The 23,179-nt window shown below is 38.7% G+C and overlaps 1 long non-coding RNA gene across 2 annotated transcripts in view; it reads left to right on the top strand.

The window, feature by feature from the left end:
- The window catches only part of LOC147913997 (uncharacterized), a 174,604-nt gene that overhangs the window by 82,907 nt on the left and 68,518 nt on the right, over positions 1-23,179 (top strand). For both annotated transcript variants that reach the window (XR_015555970.1, XR_015555969.1), the window contains one exon: positions 4,933-5,233. This is a non-coding gene — a long non-coding RNA (uncharacterized LOC147913997). The remainder of the gene's footprint in view (positions 1-4,932; positions 5,234-23,179) is intronic.

The following is a 23,179-nucleotide window of genomic DNA, read 5'->3' as shown; positions in this document are numbered from 1 at the left end:
TAAACATGAAGTTCAGAAATGTATGAGGTTTGCCCAAGGTCACATACAGCAAAAACCAATTTTGTGTGTATGTGTATGAAAGTCATATACTCTCGTAGTCCTTATGTTCTTTTCTCCCACTCCCCAGTCTGACCTCTGGCCCCATCATGTCAGTAAAACAATTCTAACAAAGGTTGTCAGCAACTTCCATGTGACTAAGCTCAAAGGTAAATTTTCAATCCTCATCTTACTTTAAGCTCAGCAGCATCTCACACATCATACAACTCTCTCCTTGAAACACTCTTGTCTTAGTCAACTTGGGCTGCTATAATGGAATACCATAGACTGGGTGGCTTAAGCAACAGAATTTATTTTGTCACAGTTCTGGAGGCTAGAAGTCCAAGATCAAGGTGTCAGCAGATTTGGTTACTGGTGAGGACCTGCTTCCTGGCTTTCAGAGGGCGACTGTCTCACTGTGTGCTCACATGACCTTTTCTTTTCCTCTTCTTAAAAGGGCACTAATCCCATCGTGGGGACTCCACCCTTATGGCTTCATCTAGACCTAATTACCTCCCCACCTCCAAATACCATCATGTTGGGGGTTAGGACTTTAACATACGAATTTTTGGAGGACACAAACGTTCAGCCCATAACAGCTGTCTTCTATATGGTGCCACATTTGCATGATTATCCTTCTTCCTCACTGACCACTCCTGTTCTGTTCCCTTTCCACTGTTATCCTTTCTTACTTTCATTCCTCTCTTCTTATTCTTTTTCCTATTCCTGGATGATCTTATCCATGCCCACCTTTAATAACCACTGAGAAGCAGATGTCTCATGAATTTATCTCTAGACCACACCTCTAATTTTTAAGTCCAGTCTAATCCAAAATTGCCTACTTGATATCACTTCTTGGGATATCAATAATACTTCAAAATCAAAGTATCAAAACTGAACTTATAACCTGTTCCTCCCCCTCCAAAAAAACCCCCTAACTGACATACATATATGCGTACATAAATAAATACCTGATCTTTTCCAGCATTCTCTGTTACAGGGAATGGCATACAATGAATCATACTTTAATTTTACATTTATTGGCATGATTAGTGTCTGTCAGTTTATTAGTCAGTCAGCCAAGATATTGATTGTGCATCTACTGCCTGCTCCAGCATTGTTCAAAGCTCTGGGAAAACAGCTGTGAACTAGACAGGCAGAGTCCCTATGTTAAGGATCATAGGATCTAGAGAGGGGATACAGAAAATAGGAGATAAATAGAGTAATGTGGCAGAGTGTGACTGAGAGCGCTGCTATAGCCGGGGAAGCCCATTGTGAAAAGAAACCAAATGATGTGAGACTTGAATGACGAAAAAAGGGCAGCCACGTGACATTGTTGAGGAAGAATATTCAAGCAGAAGGAGCAGCAACTATAAAGGTCCTGAGATGGAGATGAGTTTTACATGTTCTAGGAGCTAAATGTAAGCCAGTGTGGCTGGAGTATAGTGCAAGAGAAGGATAGTGGAGGGAGATGGGGTCAGAAAGTTCGGTAAGACAATGACATTCAGATTAGATCTTTGAGGTAAGAAAGAAGTAAAACAACAGCAACGAAAAGGCTGAGTTAGCGGTTGAAGGAAAAGTTGACACCGATAAGAGTTAAGCAAATAATAGCTCTTCATTGTACCTCCGGAAACATGAGGAAAAGAGAACTGGCCTGGCATATTCTTAATCTTAATATCTGCTTTCAAACTGTCCCCTTTCTAGGGGAAGTTTGGAGGCAGATGAGGTGGGCCTTTACCTGGTGTCTCTAAAGTCACCCCATGGTAAAAGGACAGAAACTGATGAGTTCAGAAAGTTGTGAGAGGACTGGAAATTTTGGCTAATGTGTTCCTTGTATACAAAGGATTGAACACAGATATTCTGTTGACATCTAATTGCTGGCATGTGCAGGCTGATAAGTGTTACCAAATGCCTTCCTAACTAAGTATGCCGTGGTGTGGAAAGATGTTTCTCTGTTGGCTAAATGGTGAAAACAGTAACCTATTAAGAGAATTATTCTCAAAGGCTGAATGCTAACTGATTTTATGTGCATGTCAAGAAACCAGTCAATGACAGGCTTGTAGCAAAATAGCAGTGCAAAGAGTAATATACAAAGCAGATTGTAGTCAAATGTAGAAAGCATTTGATCTTATCACTGAAAAGTATCTAGTTTAATGAATACACTTTTTACTAGTTTGGTACCCACAAACTCCAATAGAGTCTCTTAAATTTCATTCTGAACAATTATAGATACATGAACGATTTTTAACTTAAGATAACCAACTTTATAACTTCATAACCTTAAAAAGTTTTTTTTTATTGAAGCGAAATTCATGTAATATAAAATTAACAGTTTTAAAGTGTATAATTCAGTGGCGTTTAATATGTTCGCATGTTGTGCAACTATCATTATCTAGTTTGGAACCATATAGTTCCAAAAAGTGGAAACAACTCAAATGTCCACCAATGGACAATGAATAAACAAAATGTGGTATATCCATTCAATTGAATATTATTCAGCCATAAAAAAGAGTGAATTACTGATAACATGCTGCAACGTGGGTGAACCTAGAAAACATGTTAAGTGAAAAAAAACCAGACACAATACGTCACGTATTATATGATTCCATTTATATGAACTGTCCAGATTAGGTAAACCCATAGGAGCTTCATAATTTCTTGTATGATGAGTGATGGCTGACTTCTCCTTTAAGAACTGTGATCTTTTGTGAATGTTGGGGTTGTACCTTATTCATCTATGTTTCCTCAGCCCAAAACATAGTTCCTGGCACATAGAGAGAGATTCCCACTGTATCAATCAAGGCTCTTATCAGAGAAGTATAACCACCAGGATATATAGATTTTATATTTATAGGGATTTGTCATTAGGACTTGACTTTACACAACATGGAAGCAGGAGAAATAGTCTACGTGATGTTTGGTTTCCGAGTCTTGTGGTGGAAGCCGATGTCCACGGGCAGGTGGTTGGGAAGAGAAGGTTGTGGAGTGGGGGAAGCAAGGACAAGCTGGAACCTGTGAGTCTGAGCTGGAACCCTCAAAATGAGCTGGAGCCCATATGGGTTCCTTATCGCCTCCAAGTTTCCAATTTTGATGATGAGGGTTTTCATCATGAGAAGCTGGTGCCACTTTGTCGTGGAGCTGAACACACACCTGAGCCAGGAGTTGGAGAACCCAGAGCAGGAGACGCAGCAGGATCTGGAGAAGTTGGGGCCTGGCTGCTGCCGCTCTCCAGCCAGGAAGCCGGGGGTCAGTGCCAATAGGCAGGAGCTGCAACAGTGCCCTTCGCCCCACCAACCTTCTCAGCACCAGAAGAAGATAGCTGGGGCTTCACTTCTGCCTTCCCTGTCTGGGCTTGAACTGATCACATGAAGGAAAGGTGGATTCTGGGGAATGTGTTCCAGCTTAGCTAAGTTAATGCAGTACAAATCTCCCACAATTACCAGGAATGCTGTTGGAAGAAATGAGTAAGCAAGTGCAAGAAACAATGCTTCGGCAAGCATTTTTGTACCTTCCTCACCTGCAGAGTGTGCAAAAAGTATTTTCCAAGTACCTTATATAAACCAGAAAATGGATTGGGCACTTTGACAGCATTGTTGTTTCATTATATCCTCACAAGAACCTTATGACATAATTACAATTTTTATTACCATTACAAAGATGAAGCAAGAGAAGCACAACTTGTTAAGTAGCTTAGCCTAAGTAGCAAATAACTGAGCTAGAAAACCACATTTAGATCTATCCCATTATAAAGCTTACGCTCTGTCCACTATTCCACACTGCCCCTCCACACCCTTACCCTGATCTTCTCCATTTTGCGTATAGTGAAGTTTTCCACTTCTTTTCCTCTTTCCAACTTCCTCCTTTAACAAAAAGGGCCCATCCTTTTCTTCTCATGTAACTGTTATTATGGACGACTCAGCTCTGAAATGTGTACTTCTTCAGTGGTGCCTGTCAGAGATGTATGAGGCTCAGCATCAGAAAATGAGGCCTTTCCCTCTTCTCTTAGGAGTGAATTATTCTCTCCCTCCTGGTCTCTGTGCTCTGCCCTCTGCTGTTAAATCCACTTCCATCTCCTGCTAACAATAATCTACCATGAAGCCATGAACAAGTCAAATTCTGAGACATTTTTTAATCATCTGTTTGTTGGTGAGTCCCACAATTCTCCACCAAAAAGTGTGTCATTTTGCAATGACAAAATGCTTGATACTATCACAAAAAGTCTTAATATATAACTTTTATGGCCAAAGAGGCAAATTAAAGAATTGTATACATTATTTGCCTAAAATGAGGTGTGAAATTGTTAATAGGTAACATTTTTTAGCAATTACCATGAGCGTAGTTCTGAGCTAGAGTTTTATATGAATTAACTCATTAATCTAAATGTCCACCCAATGGAAGAGGTAACTATATACCAACATTTTTTAGATGAAAAATCTGATGCTTTAGAGAAGTTAAAAAACTTGCTCAAAGACACAGATAGTGAATTAGTCAGGTCCGTTTGGTCTTAAAACCCTTGGTCTTAATTACCATGAAATGCCATTTAAAACTCTTTAGCAAATACTTTCTATTATTTAACAAATATCCATTGAGTGCCTGCTTGATGTTCAAGTGATAATAGCAGATTAAAACACCATGGGCACAGGATAAAATGAGGAATACAGTCACAATCATATTGTATTCCATTTTTGTATTCTAATAGCTGTCTTCAAAGCCAGTTTCTGAAAGTAGCCTTTTGATGGATAAAAGCCTTTTTGAAGGGTCTCTCCAAAAAGGCTGGGAATGCAGTAATTTTCTTCCCAAAGACATTAAGATTGTTGATTTTGTTTTAGTAGACAGCAATTAAGTAAATCTCGCCACTGCAAGTTTAATTGACTGAATTTTACCTTTTCGTTACAGTGCACCATGAAGATGGGGACCTATAGTGTGGAAGAATCCAACTTATGGTAGCAAAATGCTCATGGATATTTCTGCTGCCGGGAGAGTAGATCCCCTCTCAGTCTATTTTAGATTGTGCTTTGGCTATTTGTGCTATCATTAACACTCTCACCCTTCCTAATTTTTTTTCCTTTTCACCTTAGATCTTTAGTGTTTCCACAGTGGAAAGGCTGTGAAACTCGACTGGACTGGGAAATTCCATTCCTTAGAGAATGCAGAGCACAAGAAGGCTGGAGACCTGGACCAGGTGATCTTCTCTAAGGTCTGTTATCTATTTGTTTTTGCACGCTGCACATCAGATTTTTAACTGCAATAGCCAGTGGATGTCCACTCAATCTAGGCTTCTACTAGAGTGATTCTTAAACCTAGAGCTTCCTTGAGACAACAATAGAGTCACAGAGATGACTGCTCCACAACATAGGATGAGAAACTAGGTCTGGTTTCACATGGGGTTTAACTTAAGCTACTTTTGTGGATATTGCGTTATGTATGACAGGCAGATAGGTTCTGATATAAGCTTCAATTCCTCCTTTACTTTGTGAATTAATTTGGCTTGCTATGGCTCATAGCTTAATCTTTCATAATGGTTTGGGTTTTGCTTTCTTTCTCTGTACAGCGTCTACTGATCCTCTTTTCTTGGTTTTTGTTTGTTTGTTTTGTTTTGCTTATTATGTTATTATCTGAAATCTTTTCTTATTTTGCAAATATCCTCAAAGTCTACTTTATCAATTGAGTTGCTTGAAGGGAAAATACTTCCTTCAATCTTTCTGGTGTTAATCTACCACTTATCCCTCACCCTGGAGATCTGTCCTGAGTGCCTGGGCTCTGTGTATTTTGTTTGTCTCATGTTTTCCCTTTTTAATCTTGACAGTCTGTGTCCTGTCTGTCTGTGTATTGAATGGCTGCCATGTATTACCTCTCACTTTCACAGTAATCTTGCAGGGTGATATGACTATCTCCATTGTATAAATGAAAAACTAAGACTCCGAGAAATTCAGTGACTTTTCTAAGGTCACACATCAAGATTTAAATCTATATCTATCTAACTTTAAAACTCAGAGTGAATGAAAAGATATTTTATCCATTTCCCATTGTAGTGAGAAAAGTAACTATTAGAACCGAGGGAAATATACAATGGTCATAGGCCTGGGGCTCTGCAGTTGGACTGCTTGGGCTCAAACCCTAGCTCCACCTTTATTGTCAGATTAATTTTGAACAAGTTACTTCAACTTTCTGAGACATAGTTTTCTCATCTGCAGAAGGGACATAATTATATTAAATAACTTTCTGGGATATTGTAAGGACTAAATGTGATATCACCGTTTGGGACGGTAGCTGGCACGTGGGAAGAGTTCAATACGTGCTAGCTGCTAATACTGTTGTTGTTATTACTATTTCCTAATTGAGAAGTAGTTTACTAAACATAAGTATTGGTGTCATGATGTTTACTCTGAAACATCAATGAAAGTCCTTCACGACTTTAGGAGTTCAGAGGTTTCAGAGTAACCATTTCATACCCACTGTCAGGTAAGGCCATATCTATGCTGGACAGAAAGGAATTTTTTTTTTTAATGAGTGCTTTCCAAGCTATGGTAATATTACTCCTTTTTTTCCTGTCCTGACTCTGTTCTTAAATATGAAGTGAATATTCACCAATTACCACACAAATGCATGAAGTAGCCTCATCCTATAAAACCCTGTTCCTGGAAAACAACCTTGGCTTGGCTTTGGTGATTCTAAATGTGAGGATTAGAGTCCAAAACTGACTCCCTGGAAAGGCTGACCAGACAGCATTTAACAAAGAACCCTCCAGCAGGAAAGATTCCCGGACAAGCTGGGCAGGATCCGGGCTCTCACTTCCCATAAATCTCCCACCAACCATTGCACTTCTTTCTGGGAACCGTCACCATTGCTTTCCATTTTCTCTCCCTCCCTTCTTCCCTCTCTCCCTCTCTCCCATCCTCTTTTCTTCCTTTCTTTCCATCTATTAGGGAATTAAAGCAGACGTTATAACCAAATACAAAATTAACCCTTTGGTATGCCCTGTGTCTTTTAATACTATGTGTGCTGTGTGTATATAAAGTTGGCAAGTTAGGACTTCAAGGGTAGGGACTGTGTCTGATCCTGCTCTGGATGATTCCTAAAACACCAAAAGCTTCACATTCTTCCAAGGCCACAAGAGTCACTGAGGAGAGTCATGTTCCCAAAACAAACAAACAAACAAACAAACAAACAAACACATGTTCATGGGTGTTAATCCTACTCAGTGCTCTATGGCATTGGCCATAATACCTCAGAAATTTTTGGAGAAAAATTATATTGAAATAATAACCAAAAGAGTAATGAAAAAGTTGGCCTTCAATGTAGGGTGTAAGGATGACCTCCACAAAAGGAAGAGAAGGAAGCCTGGGCTACTTGACCAACACTCTCCTCTCTGCTTTGCTGCGCAAGGTCTATTAACTGCACAGTGGTCTTAACTACCAAAAGTATTGAGGTTGATCCTAAACTGTCCTTTTTGAATTGAGTATTTCCTGGTGTTTGTCCACCCTGGAACATTCCTCACCTTGGTGAGGTGAGTCAGCCTTTTCCAGTTCTCTATTTAGCTCATTAACTGAGTTGTCCCTCTGCCAGTGGTTTCCAAACACAGGTCTGTGACAAAATTTCACTCGTATGAGGTAAAATGAGAAAAATAAGGGTAATGTAGGGACTTTTTCTTAGGGCTAAATTTATTTAATTGAAAGGAAGACCATTTACTCTGAGATTATGTAATTCCTATATTTTTGTGACAAAGAGATCTTTCTTTCATGAAAGGATCTGCAAAAGAGGAAAATTGGGGAACCATGGCCTTAGATTTTGAGAAATATGAAATGGAGAAACTGCTCTAGGCCACACATGGGGGGTGTGTGTTTGTGTGTGTGTGTGTGTGTGTGTGTTTATGGCCAGGCATCTACCTCAAGGGACCACGTGACTGGACAGTCCCTAAAGTAGACTTCTAATGGGGGCCTCAGTAGGGAATATTAGCACCAGGCAGACGGTTGCTAAAGCAGAGGTGTTCCTGAAAGAGAAGAGGCAGCTACTCCATCCTTACAAACAAACCTTTTATCTTCACATCGCCCTTTTGGGATGTATTTTCTTCCTCTGAACTGCATTTGGTGTCCTTTTTTAGCCTGATTTCACCTGAATAAATTGTTCCCTAGGGATAGCCTTGATGAGTAGCCAGTAAGTTAAAACAGGAAATGAATGAAAAAAGTGCTGTAATGATGTTCCTAATAATAATGGTACTTTAAATAAACATCATGGCTCAAATTTTCTAGAAAACAGAATGCATGGCAAGGCTTGATGGATGATGCTTTATGGGGAAGTGCAATCTTAGGACAGCAAAATAGAGAGAAAAAAATGAAGTGCTTTCACATACATAGTAGATTTAATCATCTCAACAGAAATAAAGCAAGTTAGTGATCTAATCAAAATTTTGGGCAGCTGCTTTTAAATGCCATTTTTGGATGTCCTAAGTGTTTACATGGTAAAAAAGTGAGCAAAAATGCTCAGAGGGGTGAATGACTGGCTCAGGTTTACGTAGTTGGGGAGTGGCAGAGCTGGATTCCAAATCAGGCTTAACTCCTGAGCTGATGGGCTGTCACCATTCCTGCGTATTGGCAGCACAGGGCATTTAGAAGAATATCGGGGGACAAGGATTATTCCTGTTTTGGAGAAATAGGAAATAGATGCATGGGAGAGCCCAGTAATCTGTCGAAAAACACACTAACAAATTGAATCCAACAATGTATAGAAGAATTATACACCCTGACCAAGTGGGATTTATTCCATGTATGCAAGGCTGGTTCAACATTCAAAAGTCAATTAATGTAATCCATTGTATCAAAAGGCTAAGGGAGAAAAATCAAATGGTCATAATAGATGCAGAAAAAAAACATTTGACAAAATCCAGCACACGTTCTTTTTTTTAATTCTTCTCTTTTAATTTTTTAAATTAATTAATTTTTTTTTTAAGGAAGATTGGCCCTGAGCTAACATCCGTTGCCAATCTTCCTCCTTTTTTCTCCCCAAAGCCCCTGTAGATAGTTGTATGTCATAGTTGTACATCCTTCTAGTTGCTCTGCATGCGACACTGTCTCAGCATGGCCTGATGAGAGATGTGTAGGTCTGCGCCCAGGACCCAAACCTGCAAACCCCGGACCACTGAAGCAGAGCGTGCGAACTTAACCGCTACGCCACTGGCCGGCCCCTCCAACGCACATTCTTGATTTAAAAACTCTCAGCAAACTAGGAATAGAGGAGAACTTCCTCAATTTGATAAAGAACATCTCAAGAAAACCTACAGCAGACATTGTATTGAATGGTGAGAAACTAGAAAATTTCCCACTAAGATTAGGAATGAGGCAAGGATGTCTCCCCTCTCACTACTTCCTTTTAACATTGTACTGGAAGTCCTAGCTAATGCATTAAGATAAAAAAGGAAATAAAAGGTATAAAGATTGAGAAAGAAGAAATAAAACTATCTTTGTTGTAGATGACACGGTTGTCCATGTAGAAAACCCAAAAGAATCAACAAAAAACTCCTGGAACTAATAAGCAATTATAGCAAGGTTGTAGGATACAAAGATAATATACAAAAGTCAATTGCTTTGACTTGAACCAGCAATGAACAAGTGGAATTTGAAATTAAAACACAATACCATTTACATTAGCGCCCACCCCCAATAAAATACAAAAATTAACTAAAAATGGATCATAGATCTAAATGTAAAACTCAAGACTATAAAACTCCTAGAAGATAACATAGGAGAAAACCTATATGATCTTGGGTTTGGCTATGACTTTTTAGATACAACACCAAATACATGATTTATGAAAGAACAAATTGATAAGTTCAATTTCTCTGTGAACCTAAAACTGCCCTAAAAATTAAAATCCGTTAAAAAAAACTATAACAGACAATGAGTAGGTGGGTATGAGATAAAAATAAGAGTAGCAAACCCCTAGAGAGAGCACTGGACAGGACCCTGGAGAATTGCTTCTAGACCTTGCTCTGCAACTACTCAGCAGTACCTTGGGAAAGTAACAACCTCCCTAGTCTTCACTTCCTCATATAAAAAATGCAGCAGGTGGAATATGTGATCTCTAAGGCTCCTTTGCACCTCCTCTCACTTGGTCAGTTTTGGAACAAAGCCATCAAGTCTTCTCTTGGGGAGCTCACATAGATGGTGGGATTCCTGAGGAGCTGAACAGATCCTCTTACCCTGAAACATCACCTTTACCACCTGATGTGTCCAGTATTAGAGACTCACTTTTTTTATTTTATAAAGTCCATCTCCTGGCACATGTTAAAATACAGATTAATCCTAGGCTTAATCCTACTCCCTAATACAGTTACCCTTAGGAACTACTATATCTTACGGCGCAAGGCTAATTAGCCTGTAATTTGTCAGGGCAGGGGAGTCAGAGCAAAATCTGGTATATTATCAGGTGTTCGATTTATTTGTGGGGGCCAACCCGGTGGCATAGCAGTTAAGTTCGCATACTCCACTTCCAGCGGCTCAGGGTTCACAGGTTCGGATCCTGGGTGTCGACCTACGCACCGCTTATCAAGCCATGCTGTGGTGGTGTCCCATATAAAGTATAGGAAGAGGGGCATGGATGTTAGCCCAGGGCCAATCTTCCTAAGCAAAAAAGAGGAGGATTGGCAACAGATATTAGCTCAGGGCTAATCGTCCTCAAAAAAAAGAATTTATTTGTTAAGTAAATGAGTGGACGTATCAGTAGATGTGAAGAAGAGGAGTGCAGCGGTAAGAAGAGCTGCAGGGGTACAGAACTATGTTAAGGTCATCGAAGAAGGGATGGGCCCTAGAACAAAGTGTAAGGAGAGAAACTCCAAAGATAGATCTGCCTACTTCACACCTATGACTGAGACTTGCCCTAGGAACCCATTCCATCCCCATTCTTTATCAATCATTCATTTATTAAGCAACTACTATGTGCCAGAAACTGCACTCAGCGTCAGGTGAGTGAACAAGGACTGATCTCTTCCTCACAGAGCTATTTGACTGGTTCCTCCCTAAATGCCCAGACAGCAGAGTGGATACAGGCTTCCACCCACTGTCCTACTCTTGATATCCTTATGTACTAACACCAAATTCAAGAAAGAGTTTAAATGCCCCTTTCATCCAGTTTACCAACATTTACTGCTTTGAAGACTAGCTAAAGTAAAAACTTTTTCTTGGTTTCCCTACTGTGAATTAATGCTGCCCCCTTCTGGAACACTGACGTTGAGTATAAAAGACTCACATACCAGTGAAAGCTCTTATAGTTCATGGAAAGTCAGGGTTAAAAAGGACTTTAGTTAAATCTCATTGTTTTATCAATAGGGAGTTTGCTGGTTGGGAAAGTCAACTTGCCTGTCTATATCTTGGGAGAGAAGAGAGTAACGACAGGGAATGAAGGAGGGGACTGAAACCTGTGCTTCCAGACTCTTAGTACATGGTACCTCCTTTCAAGTTCACCAGACTGGGGACGTGGTTATAGATGTTTCTATTGCTCCTGTGTATGTACTTATGCACACATTTCCACTTAACTTGCCATCCCATTTAGTCCATGGTTTCCTCTCTTCCCTATTCCCCTTTCCATAGCGTAGTGATGGTAAGGCTCACCTTGAGGACTCAAAGCAGGTTACGAGCTGTCTCAACCAGTCTCTCTGTCTGTGTATCCGTGTATCTTCTGAATTTTTGTCTGTCTGTCTGTGTGATATCTTCTATAGATCTTTGAACAATGGAGTTTAAAGTCCACTCCTTATTTATGAGGTTAGGTCTATAGGAACAAACTTCACACTTTCTTCTCTTCCACTCAGGTAATCATTCAATCAATAAAGGCAAACATTTATCGACTCTTGCATGTATTAGATGTTGTGAACACAAAAACAAAGAAAACAAGCTGTCTGTTCTCCAGGAGTGATCATTTATTTCCAGGAAGACAGAAAAGTAAATAAATGGTCAGAAGCAGCAGCCTGATGAAGGCCCTCAAAGAGGACCTCTCAGAGAATGGAAGGAGGCATCTAACTCAGACTGAAGGAGGGAGGAGGCTGCCTAGAGGCAGTGATGCCTTACCTCCCAGGTTTTTGAGGATTACATGTAAAATAAAGGGGAAGTACAAATGTCAAACTGCAAGCAAGGTTTAATTGACATTTCTAGTCAACCCTTTACCCCTTGAGAGGCCTCAAAGATTTGTGAATCTCAAAGTAAAAATGTCTACTCAATGATCACTGAAATTCGAGGCTATAACCATCTGATATAATGTATGAGACCAAATTATACATGTCAAATCATTCAGAAATATCACTTTTAATGAAGTTGTGATACTATTTAATTCTCTTTCCATCTACTTCTGTAATTGAGATTCACATGTTTATACAGCTTAAATCAGTCCCATGGTTTGGGACTTGTAATTAGCAAACTCTGTAGGCTGTCCAGTAAAGAAAAAGTCAAAATAAAACTAGAAAATGACCTAAAAGTGGGGGTGGAAATCAATGAACTTGATGCTTGCAAAGTGTTCTGAGAAGGAAGGCTGTTTATCTGTGTTAACAATGCGTCAGAGTCTGTTTTAGTGTATTATAGGGAAATGCAAATTTAATTAAGAAAAATTTGATTAGTTAATTCCTGAATGGATTTTAGGCAAGTCGTTTAATCCCTCCAAGATCCAGATACCGGGCTACCTCTAGCCCATATGGTGCCTTTGTGCAAATTAGAAAAGGCGCCCCCTCTGCATGGGTGTAGCCCCACAGGCAGTAGGCTTGGTGAACAGAATGTGAGATGGATCTCAGCCTTCTCTTGCCCCTTAGTCTGGTCTCCTTGTGTGGTGAACAACCTGCCCAAGTATTTGCAGATGCCCTGGCCAGATACCTCAACAGTAAAATGGAGTTCACACCTGTTTTGTATACCTCACAAGGTGGCTGCAGGGATCTCATGAAAAAAAAGTATATACATACATACATCATACATACATCATACATACATACATAAGCTGTATTATATAAAATCTAATGCTCCATGTTTGGAAGAGAGATTGTTATATCAACAGTCAGAGATACTTTCATTAGAGATGCTCAGAAGAGAACTTGCAGTTGCTAATTAGACATCTGCTGTAAATGTCATCCGGAATGGCCTGAAGATGTCCATGTTCTGTGGAGCACAATAACATGGATTTCTTGGAAGCCTTCTCTTGTTTGTGACCAAAATTCCACACGGCAAAGCCTCAGCCTTTTCAGAGGATTCTGAATCCGGTTGCCTGAATTCATAGGTGGCTCTAGGCAGAGGACTATGCTGGCAGCCGATGGCAGCAAATGCTGAGAGCCATCGCTGATCCGTTAAGTATGCCAGAGGCATCAGCTGAGCCCAGGCTCTCATCTCCCTTTTGTGTTCCTTCACTTCTCGAACCTTTGCTATTTCTCCTAGAAGAATTAGCTCAATATTTATCTGTTTCAATAGGTTTTCAATTTCACGGTTCAGTTTAATTTAGGAAAATTCAAATTATTGAGGTAAAGTAATTAATTTTTTACCCCTTAGGGCAAAGCCAAAGGATATACTAATCTTATACCTAGACACACACACACTCAAACATCCTCCCACCTTAGGGTGTGTGAGCTTACAATGTTTCTGCCTAGAATGCTCTTCTCTGCACATCCACATGAATAACCCTTCCCCTCTGTTAAGTCTCTGTGGGTTGGTTTAATGATGTTGATGTGCAATAAATATTTATTGCATTGAATTGAAGACTAAAGGTGATGGGAATCATTGACCCTTATGGTTATTTTGAACTTATTTTTTTTGAAAATTACTTATAAAGGTCTCTCTGTAATTATGCCTTCTGTTTAAGGCTGATGTTTATTATATTTCATTATTCATATGTAGTTTTAAATGAGCTTATCAGTACTTTTTCCAAATACTTATGCTCACCAATAATCTGGCAGACAAGCCAACTCCTACACTTGGTATCAACTTCTAGAGTTACCAGGTGTCTATGTGTGTGTGTAAGAATTCCTGAAAATCTTGGGGGCACTCAAGCCACTAGCATAGAAGTGTAAGATGAAATAGGTAAATGGGGCAGTAGATGGATAGAGAGTGACCTTGACTCTTTTAAGTTATGTACCTGAGGTAAGCCGAATCACAAGAGGAAAACACCAGATCCATAAGTGTGCACCTTTTGGACTACTGCATGATCCAGGGAGTTGAGTGGCTAGATGTATGCAAACACACACACTCACAGTGAAATGGATCTCACATCAAATGGAAGGGGATTGCAAATAAGAGCTCCATACATGAACAACATGCAAAGTTTTGAGAAAACTCTATTTATTTACTCAGAGAAAGTACAGTATTTTTTAAATCATATCCACATTTGCCTTTCATTTTTCCCTAATAAGTTTTTCTATTCTACCAGGCAACTGCATTTTGACTCGTATGGATCACTCTGTCACTGCCACAAAATCTTAAGAAACAGTTATAAACTGGTCATATTTGCCAGTTAGTCAATCAGTCCTTTTGAATTCCCATTTTGTGCTGAAGAACACAATCTTGCTGATTTTATAGTCATAGAACAGTCACACTACCTTATAAAAAGTTTTCTCCTATGGAGAGACCATGGCTGAAGTCATTGAGAAGAAGAGAGCATAGAATCTAAGGTGCCATTGTCTGGGAGCTTCTTGAAACAGAAAAGTGTGAGAAAGGAACCAGGAGGGCAAAGGGATGTCACTCAGGGTTTGCTACTGGACCAGGACCTGTGACTCTGGATTCCCTCTCCTCCTGGTTACCCTATAAACTTAGGCTCTGGAATCACCAATTTTGGCTCAACTGTATGAAACAAGAATTAAGAGCATGGGTTTTGGAGCCAGAAACTTGGGTTTTAATTGTGATTTTTCACTTACTAACTCTATGACTTTGGACACTTATTCTTTCTAAGCTTCAGTATTCTCATAGATAAAATGTGGGAAAATGCCTGCTTCAAAAGAATGCCCTGAAGCTTAATATATTTATTATTTATCTATGTTTATCTACTAGGCATTGTACAATATCCAGAAGAAACTGTAAATAAGACAGGTAAGGTTCTAGAACTCATGTAGCTTATTAGAGGAATAATCATATGTTGAGCAAACAACTAATTACAAAATGGGAAGGCCTGCAAAGGATGAATATAGAGCCCATGTGAGCAGGCAGCAGGGGAACTGTACCTACACTGGAGAAGTGCAATTAAGCCGAGACCCTGAAGCTTTGCAATGAGCAGAGGAAACATGTCTCAGGAAAAGGAAAAGGGAACAACAAGAGCTAAGACTCTGTGACAGGAAGGACCATAGTGCATTCCAAGAGCTGAAAGAAAGGCTGGATTGTGGTCAATAACCTGATTATACAACTGTATCTGAGGGTAATGAGAGGTATGAAGGGATTTCTAAGCAAAGGAATGACAGAATCTGAATTGCATTTTCTTTTTTCAAAAAGCTTTCAAAATTTTGAAATGATCACAGACTTACAGAAAAGTTGTAGATATAGGGAAGAAACCTGTTTATTTTTTTCTGGAACCATTCGAATGTAATTTGGTGACCTGTGGCTCTCTTACCTCAAATACTTTTACTGTGTATTTTCTACAAACAAGATATTCTCCTATGTAACCACAATACAGCTGTCAGAATCAGGAAATTAATATTGATACATTACTACCAACTAATCCTCAAAACCCAATTGAGTTTCATCAGTTGTCCCAAAATTGTCCTTAGAGTGAAAATATCAAAGTCAGAATCCTACTAAATCTTATGATTTATTTGTCATATCTCTTGAGATTTCCTCAGTTGGAGCAGGTCCTTAGTATTTCCTTAAATTTCATGACTCTGAGCCTTTTGAAGATTACAGGCCAGTTATTTTACAGAATGCTTCTCAGTTTAATTTGTTTAATGTTTCCTCATGATTAGATTCAGGTTATGCACCTGTGGCAAGAATATCAACAAAAGATGATGGATTCTCATCGCATCTTATAAGATGTCACATGATATCAATTTGTCCCATTGCTTTTTTTTGCAATTATTTTAATGAAATCATAAACGTTTATAACATTGTATAATTTCGAGTGTATATTATTATTTATCAATTCCTGTATAGACTGCATCATGCTCAACACCAGTAGTCTAATTTTTATCCGTCACCATGCCTATGTGCTCCTTTTCCCCTTTCGCCCTCCCCTTAGCCCCCTTCCCCTCTGGTAACCACTAATCTATTCTCTTTATCCATGTGTTTGTTTATCTTCCACATATGAGTGAAATACAGTATTTGTCTTTCTCTATCTGGCTTATTTTGCTTAACATCATACCCTCAAGGTCCATCCATTTTGTTGCAAATGGGACAATTTTGTCTTTTTTATGGCTGAGTAGTATTCCATTGCATATATATACCACATCCTCTTTATCTATTCATCCATAGAAGGGCACTTGGGTTGCTTCCACTTCTTGGCTATTGTGAATAATGCTGCAATGAACATGGGGGTGCATAAATTTCTTTGAATTGTTGATTTCAAGATCTTTGGATAAATACTCAGTACTGGGATAACTGGATTGTATGGTATTTCTACTTTTTAATTTTTTGAGAAATCTCCATACTGTTTTCCATCTTGGCTGCACCAGTTTGCATTCCCACCAGCAGTGTATGAGGGTTCCCTTTTCTCCACATCTTCTCCAACATTTGCTATTTTTTGTCTTGGTAGTCATAGCCATTCTGACAGGTGTAAGGTGATATCTCATTGTAGTTTTGATTTGCTTTTCCCTAATAATTAGGGATGTTGAACATCTTTTCATGTGTCTGTTGGCCATCTGTATATCTTCTTTGGAGAAATGTCTGTTCGTAATGTCTGCCCATTTTTTGATCAGGTTGTTTTTTTGTTGTAAGTTGTATGAGTTCTTTATATATTTTGAAGATTAACCCCTTATCAGATATGTGATTTGCAAATATTTTCTCCCAGTTTGTGGGTTGTCTTTTTGTTTTGCTCATGGTTTCCTTTGCCTTGCAGAAGCTTGTAGTCTGATGTAGTCCCATTTGTTAATTTTTTCTTTTATTTCCCATGCCTGAGTAGACATGGTATTCAAAAAGATGCTGCTAAGACAGATGTCAAAGAGTGTACTGTCTATATTTTCTTCTAGGAGTTTTATGGTTTCAGGTCTTACATTCAAATCTCTAATCTATTTTGAGTTAATTTTTGTGTAAGATAATGGTCTACTTTCATTCTTTTGCATGTGGCTGTCCAGTTTTCCCAACACCATTTATTGAAGAGACTTTCCTTTCTCCATTGTATGTTCTTGGCTCCTTTGTCAAAGATTAACTGGCCATAGATGTGAGGTTTTCTTTCTAGGCTTTCAATTCTGTTCCATTGATCTGTGTGTCTATTTTTGTGCCAGTACCATGCCGTTTTGATTACTATAGCTTTGTGGTATATTTTGAAGTCAGGGATTGTGATGCCTCAGCTTTGTTCTTTTTTCTCAGGATTGCTTTGGCTATTTGAGGTCTTTTGTTGTTCCATGTAAATTTTAGGATTCTTTGTTCTATTTCTATGAAGAATGTCTTTGGGATTCTGATTGGGATTGCATTGAATCTGTAGATTGCTTTAGGTAATATGGACATTTTAACTATGTTTATTCTTCCAATCCATGAGCATGGAATGTCTTTCCATTTCTTTACATCTTCTATTTCTTTCAATAATCTCCTATAGTTTTAAGTGTATAGATCTTTCACCTCCTTGGTTAAATTTATTCCTAAATATTTTATTCTGTTTGTTGAGATTGTAGATGGGATTGCATTCTTGACTTCTTTTTCTGCTAGTTCATTGTTAGTGTATAGAAATGAAACTGATTTTTGTAAGTTGATTTTGTACCCTGCAACTTTGCTGTAGTTGTTGACTATTTCTAAGTTTTCCAATCGATTCTTTAGGGTTTTCTATATGGAGAATCATGTCATCTGCAAACAGCAAGAGTTTCATTTCTTCCTCTCCAATTTGGATTCCTTTTATTTCTTTTTCTTGCCTAATTGCTCTGGCCAAACCTCTAGTACTATGTTGAATAGGAGTGGTGAGAGTGGGCACCCTTGTCTTATTCCTGTTCTCAGAGGGATGGCTTTTAGTTTTTCACTGTTAAGTATGATGTTGGCTGTGGGTTTGTCATATATGGCCTTTATTATGTTGAGGTACTTTCCTTCTATATCCATTTTATTGAGAGTTTTTATCATAAATCGATGTTGGATCTTGTCTAATGCTTTCTCTGCATCTATTGAAATGATCATGTGGTTTTTATTCCTCATTTTGTTAATGTGGTGTATCACATTGATTGATTTGCGGATGTTGAACCATCCCTGCATCCCTGGTATTAATCCCACTTCGTCATGGTGTATGATCCTTTTAATGTATTGCTGTATTCAGTTTGTCAATATTTTGTTGAGGATTTTTGCATCTATGTTCATCAGCAATATTGGCCTGTAATTTTCTTCTTTGTGCTGTCCTTGCCTGGTTTTGGTATTAGGGTAATGTTGGCCTCATAGAATGAGTTAGGAAGTGTTCTATCTTCTTCAATTTTTTGGAATAGTTTGAGAAGGATAGGTATTAAATCTTCTTTGAATGTTTCATAGAATTCACCAGAGAAGCCATCTGGTCCTGGACTTTGTTTTTTGGGACGTTTTTGATTACTATTTCAATCTCTTTACTTGTGATTGGTCTATTCAGATTCTCTATTTCTTCTTGATTCAGTTTTGGGTTGTTGTATGAGTCTAAGAATTTATCCATTTCTTCTAGGTCATCCAATTTGTGGGCATATAGTTTTTCATAGTATTCTTTTATAATCCTTTGTATTTCTGAGATATCTGTTGTAATTTCTCCTCTTTCATTTCTAATTTTATTTATTTGAGTCTTCTCTCTTTTTTTCTTGGTGAGTCTGGCTAAGGGTTTGTCAATTTTGTTTATCATCTCAAAGAACCAGCTCTTAATTTCATTGATCCTTTCTACTGTTTTTTAGTCTCTATTTCATTTATTTCTGCTCTAATTTTTATTATTTCCTTCCTGCTGACTTTGGGCTTTGTTTGTTCTTCTTTTTCTAGTTCTGTTAGGTGTAGTTTAAGGTTACTTATTTGATATTTTTATTGTTTGTTGAGGTGGGCCTGTATTCTTATAAATCTCCTTCTTATAACCACTTTTGCTGCATCCCACAAGAGTTGGTGTGTTGTATTTTCATTTAATTTTTCTCCAGGTATTTTTAAATTTCTCCTTTGATTTTTTCATTGATCCAATAGTTGTTCAGTAGCATGTTTATTTTCCACATATTTGTGAATTTTCCAGCTTTTTTCTTGCAGTTGATTTCTAGTTTCATAGCATTGTGGTCAGAAAAGATGCTTGATATGATTTCAGTCTTAAATTTATTGAGGCTTGCCTTATTTCCCAGCATATGGTCTATCTTTGAGAATGTTCAATGTGCACTTGAGAAGAATGTGTATTCTGCTGTTTTTGGATGGAATGCTCTCTATATATCTATTAAGTCCATCTGATCAAGTGTTTTATTTAAATCCACTATTTCCTTGTTGACTTTCTGTCTGTATGATCCATCCATTGATGTAAGTGGGGTGTTGAGTTCCCCTACTATTGTTGTGTTGCTGTTAATTTCTCCCTTTAGATCTGTTAATAGTTGCTTTGTGTACTTTGGTGCTCCTGTGTTAGGTGCATATATATTTATAAACATTATGTGCTCTTGGTGGACCGTCCCTTTTATCATTATATACTGCCCCTCTTTGTCTCTCATTTTCTTTTTTATCTTGAAGTCTGCTTTGTCTGATATGAATATGGCAACATCTGCTTTCATTTGCCTTTTGCTTGGAGTATCATATTCCATCCCTTCACTCTGTCACTCTAGAGCTGATATGTGTTTCCTGCAGGTAGCATATTTTTGGGTCTTTTTTTAGAATCCATCTAGCTATTCTGTGTCTTTTGATTGGATAATTCAATCCATTTACATTTAGAGTGATTATTGGTATACGAAGGCTTAATACTGCCATTCTGTCTCTTATTTTCTGGTTGTTCTATAGTTCCATAGTTTTTCTTCCTTTGTATTTCTGACTGCCATTTCATTTTGGTGGTTTTCTGTGGAGATTTTCTCAGTTTTTTCTTTTTTTTATGAATTGTGGCTCTGCTCTGATTTTTTTTTAGTGGTTACCATGAGGTTTGTATGAAAGATTTTGTAGATGAAACAGTCCATTTTCTGATAGCCTCCTATCTCCATTAACCTAAACAGGTTCCATCCCTTTCCTCTTCCCCTTCTGAGTTATTGTTGTGACAAATTATTCTGTTTTGTGTTGTGAGTCTGTGACTAAGTTGAAGTGTTTATTGTTACTTTTGATGCTTTCCTTCCCTTTATCTTTTAAGTTATAATTAAGTATTTGCTACCCTGTTCTAAAAGAGAGCTGCAGTTTTCTGGTTTTGTCTATTTATCTCCTTGCTCAAAGCTTTGTAGACCTTTGCCTTTTTGTTTTAGGGATGAGGGCATCCTTAATAATTTCTTGAAGGGGAGGTATAGTGATGATGAACTTACTCAGCTTTTGTTTATCTGAGAAAGCTTTTATTTCTCCATTGTATCTGAAGGATAGTTTTGCTGGATAGAACATTCTTGGCTGAAAGATTTTGTCTTTTAGTATTTTGAATATATCATTCCAATCTCTCCTAGCCTGTAAGGGTTCTGCTGAGAAATCTGCTGAAAGCCTGATAGGGGTTCCTTCATAGGTTATTTTCTTCTGCCTTGCTGCCCTTAATATTTTTTCTTTGTCATTGACTTTTGCCAGTTTTACTATTATATGCTGTGGAGAAGGTCTTTTAGCACTGATGTAATTAGGAGTTCTATTGGCTTCATGAATTTGTAAATCTGTTTCTTTCCCCAGGTTTGGGAAGTTTCCAGCTGTTATTTCTTTGAACAAGCTCTCTGCTCCTTTCTCTCCCTCTTCTCCCTCTGGAATACCTATAATCCTTATGTGGCTTTTCCTAATTGTCAGATATTTCTCAAAGAATTCTTTCATTTTTCAAAAAATCTTAGTTCTCTCAACTCTCCTCCATCCAAAGCATTTCTATATTTCTATCCTATAACTCAATAATTCTTTCCTCCGTAATATCAGCTCCATTTTTTAAGGATTCTAAATTATTTTTTTTTCTCATTAATTGTGTTTATATCCAGAATTTCTGCTTGGTTTTTTTCTTTTATATTTAAATCTCTTTGGTGAAGTATTCCTTCTTCTCATTAATTTTATTCCTGAGCTCATTGAACTGTATTTCTGAGTTTTCTAGTAGCTCATTGAGTTTCTTTACGACAGCTATTTTGAAGTCTCTGTCATTAAGATTCTAAATTTCTATGCCTTTAGAGTTGGTTTCTGGGGATTTGTCATTCTCCTCCTGCTCTGAATTGTTGCTGTAGTTTCTCATGGTGTTTGATGAACTCATCTTTTGCTGGGGCATTTGTAGTAGTATCAGTTTGCAGAGTCTACCTGCAACCACTGGGGGAAAGCAGGAACTGTGTTTCTGATCCCACCCCATCTGCTGGAACTTGTGCAGGTACGGTGGATGGTCCCACCCACCAGGAAAGCATTCACACATGGGCTCAGGGCTTCCCCCATGCTGAGGTGCATTCCCACTTGTGGGGCTGCAGTGGTACTATGGGCCCTCGGCTGGGAAAGCTTTCACATGCATGTATATCTGCTGCCACCTCTTCTTATGGTTGTGCCAGCCGTGCTGGCATCTCTGCTTGGTGGGCAGGGCTTCTTCATGGGGTCTGAGCCTGGGCCACTCATTGGGAACTCAGTGGCAGAGTGGGCTCCCCCACCAACCGGGCAAGCATTCACTCACGAGCCCTGGTCTGCCACTGCCCCTTCCCAAAGTCATGCCAAGGAGCACTCTCACTTTTGGGGTAGCAGCAGTACTGTGGGCACTTGTACTGGCCAGGAAGGCATTCAGGCGCGCACACAGAGCTGCCAGGGAAGGGAGGGTTGCGCTCACCTATCTCCACCACTTCCCTGAGGCCCACTCCATCTATCTTCAGATGTATAGTTGCATGGGTCTCTCAGGTGTCCTGTTGTGCTGTGTGGGTATTCTCCATTGGTCAATGAATACCCATTTAGTTGTAGTTCAAAGGCAGAGAGATGAAGGGAATAGCTCACTCTGCCGTGTTGCTGACATCACTCTCAATTTGTCCGATTTCTAATGATATTCACTTTGATCACTTTGATTCAGGTGGAGTCTGCCAGACTTCTTAACTCTAAAGTTACTGTTTTCTCCTTGTAATGAATAAATATTTTATGGGAGATACTTTGAAACTATATAAACACCTCATTCCTCATCAAAATATCAATTGATTCATTTATTAATTTATATCTGTATTGACTTATAGTTTCCTGCCTTATTCAATGGGTTATAACATGTTAATGTTTTTATTTACATGTTCAAATTGCCCTTCTTCCAAATTTGGGCATGGGAGCCCCTTGAAGTGAGTTTTGAGTCCTTTTGACATGTCCCCTTCATTCTTTGAACATTTGTTTGCTTTCTATAGCAAAAATGCCTCTTGTACATTCCTTCACTCAGTGCTGAAATCAGGCATTTCCCCAGGGATCCTGGATCTTTTTAGTGGACAATAGTATTTGGAAACGAAGATATAGGCACTGGGAGTGCTCCATATGCTACTGAGATGTCACTGTTCCAGCCCTTACAGTGACAGATCTAGCAATGAACACGTGTGTGTGTGTGTGTGTGTGTGTGTGTATGTGTGTGTGTATAAATGAACCTTGTGGTGTTGGACTGGAACTGGAGAGATCGATGTGAACTCATGATTTTTAATACATATATAGATTGAGAAAGAAATAAATGTTGTGTGTGTGCATGCATACAAATACACACACATTCTAGTTTTCTCCCTTTTAATATCAACCAGTGATAAAACTGGTTCTAAATATCCTTTATGTACTTATTTAATAAATCTAGGTTTGTAACAAATCTCCCATCTCTACTGCCATTCCCTCCTGCATAAATTCCCACCTCACCCTACTGGGGCTCTGAGACCCTGTGACACTGCGAGGATGCTCACCTTGTTCTGCCTCATGTTTAACTCACAGTACAAAGCCACCTGACCATGAGGATGGCCTCCTTACCCTGCTCA

Source organism: Ceratotherium simum, chromosome 23, assembly GCF_057802395.1.
Source record: "Ceratotherium simum simum isolate JZ-2026a chromosome 23, ASM5780239v1, whole genome shotgun sequence".
Classification (NCBI taxonomy): Eukaryota; Metazoa; Chordata; class Mammalia; order Perissodactyla; family Rhinocerotidae; genus Ceratotherium; species Ceratotherium simum.
This window is presented reverse-complemented; position numbering and strand designations above follow the sequence as displayed.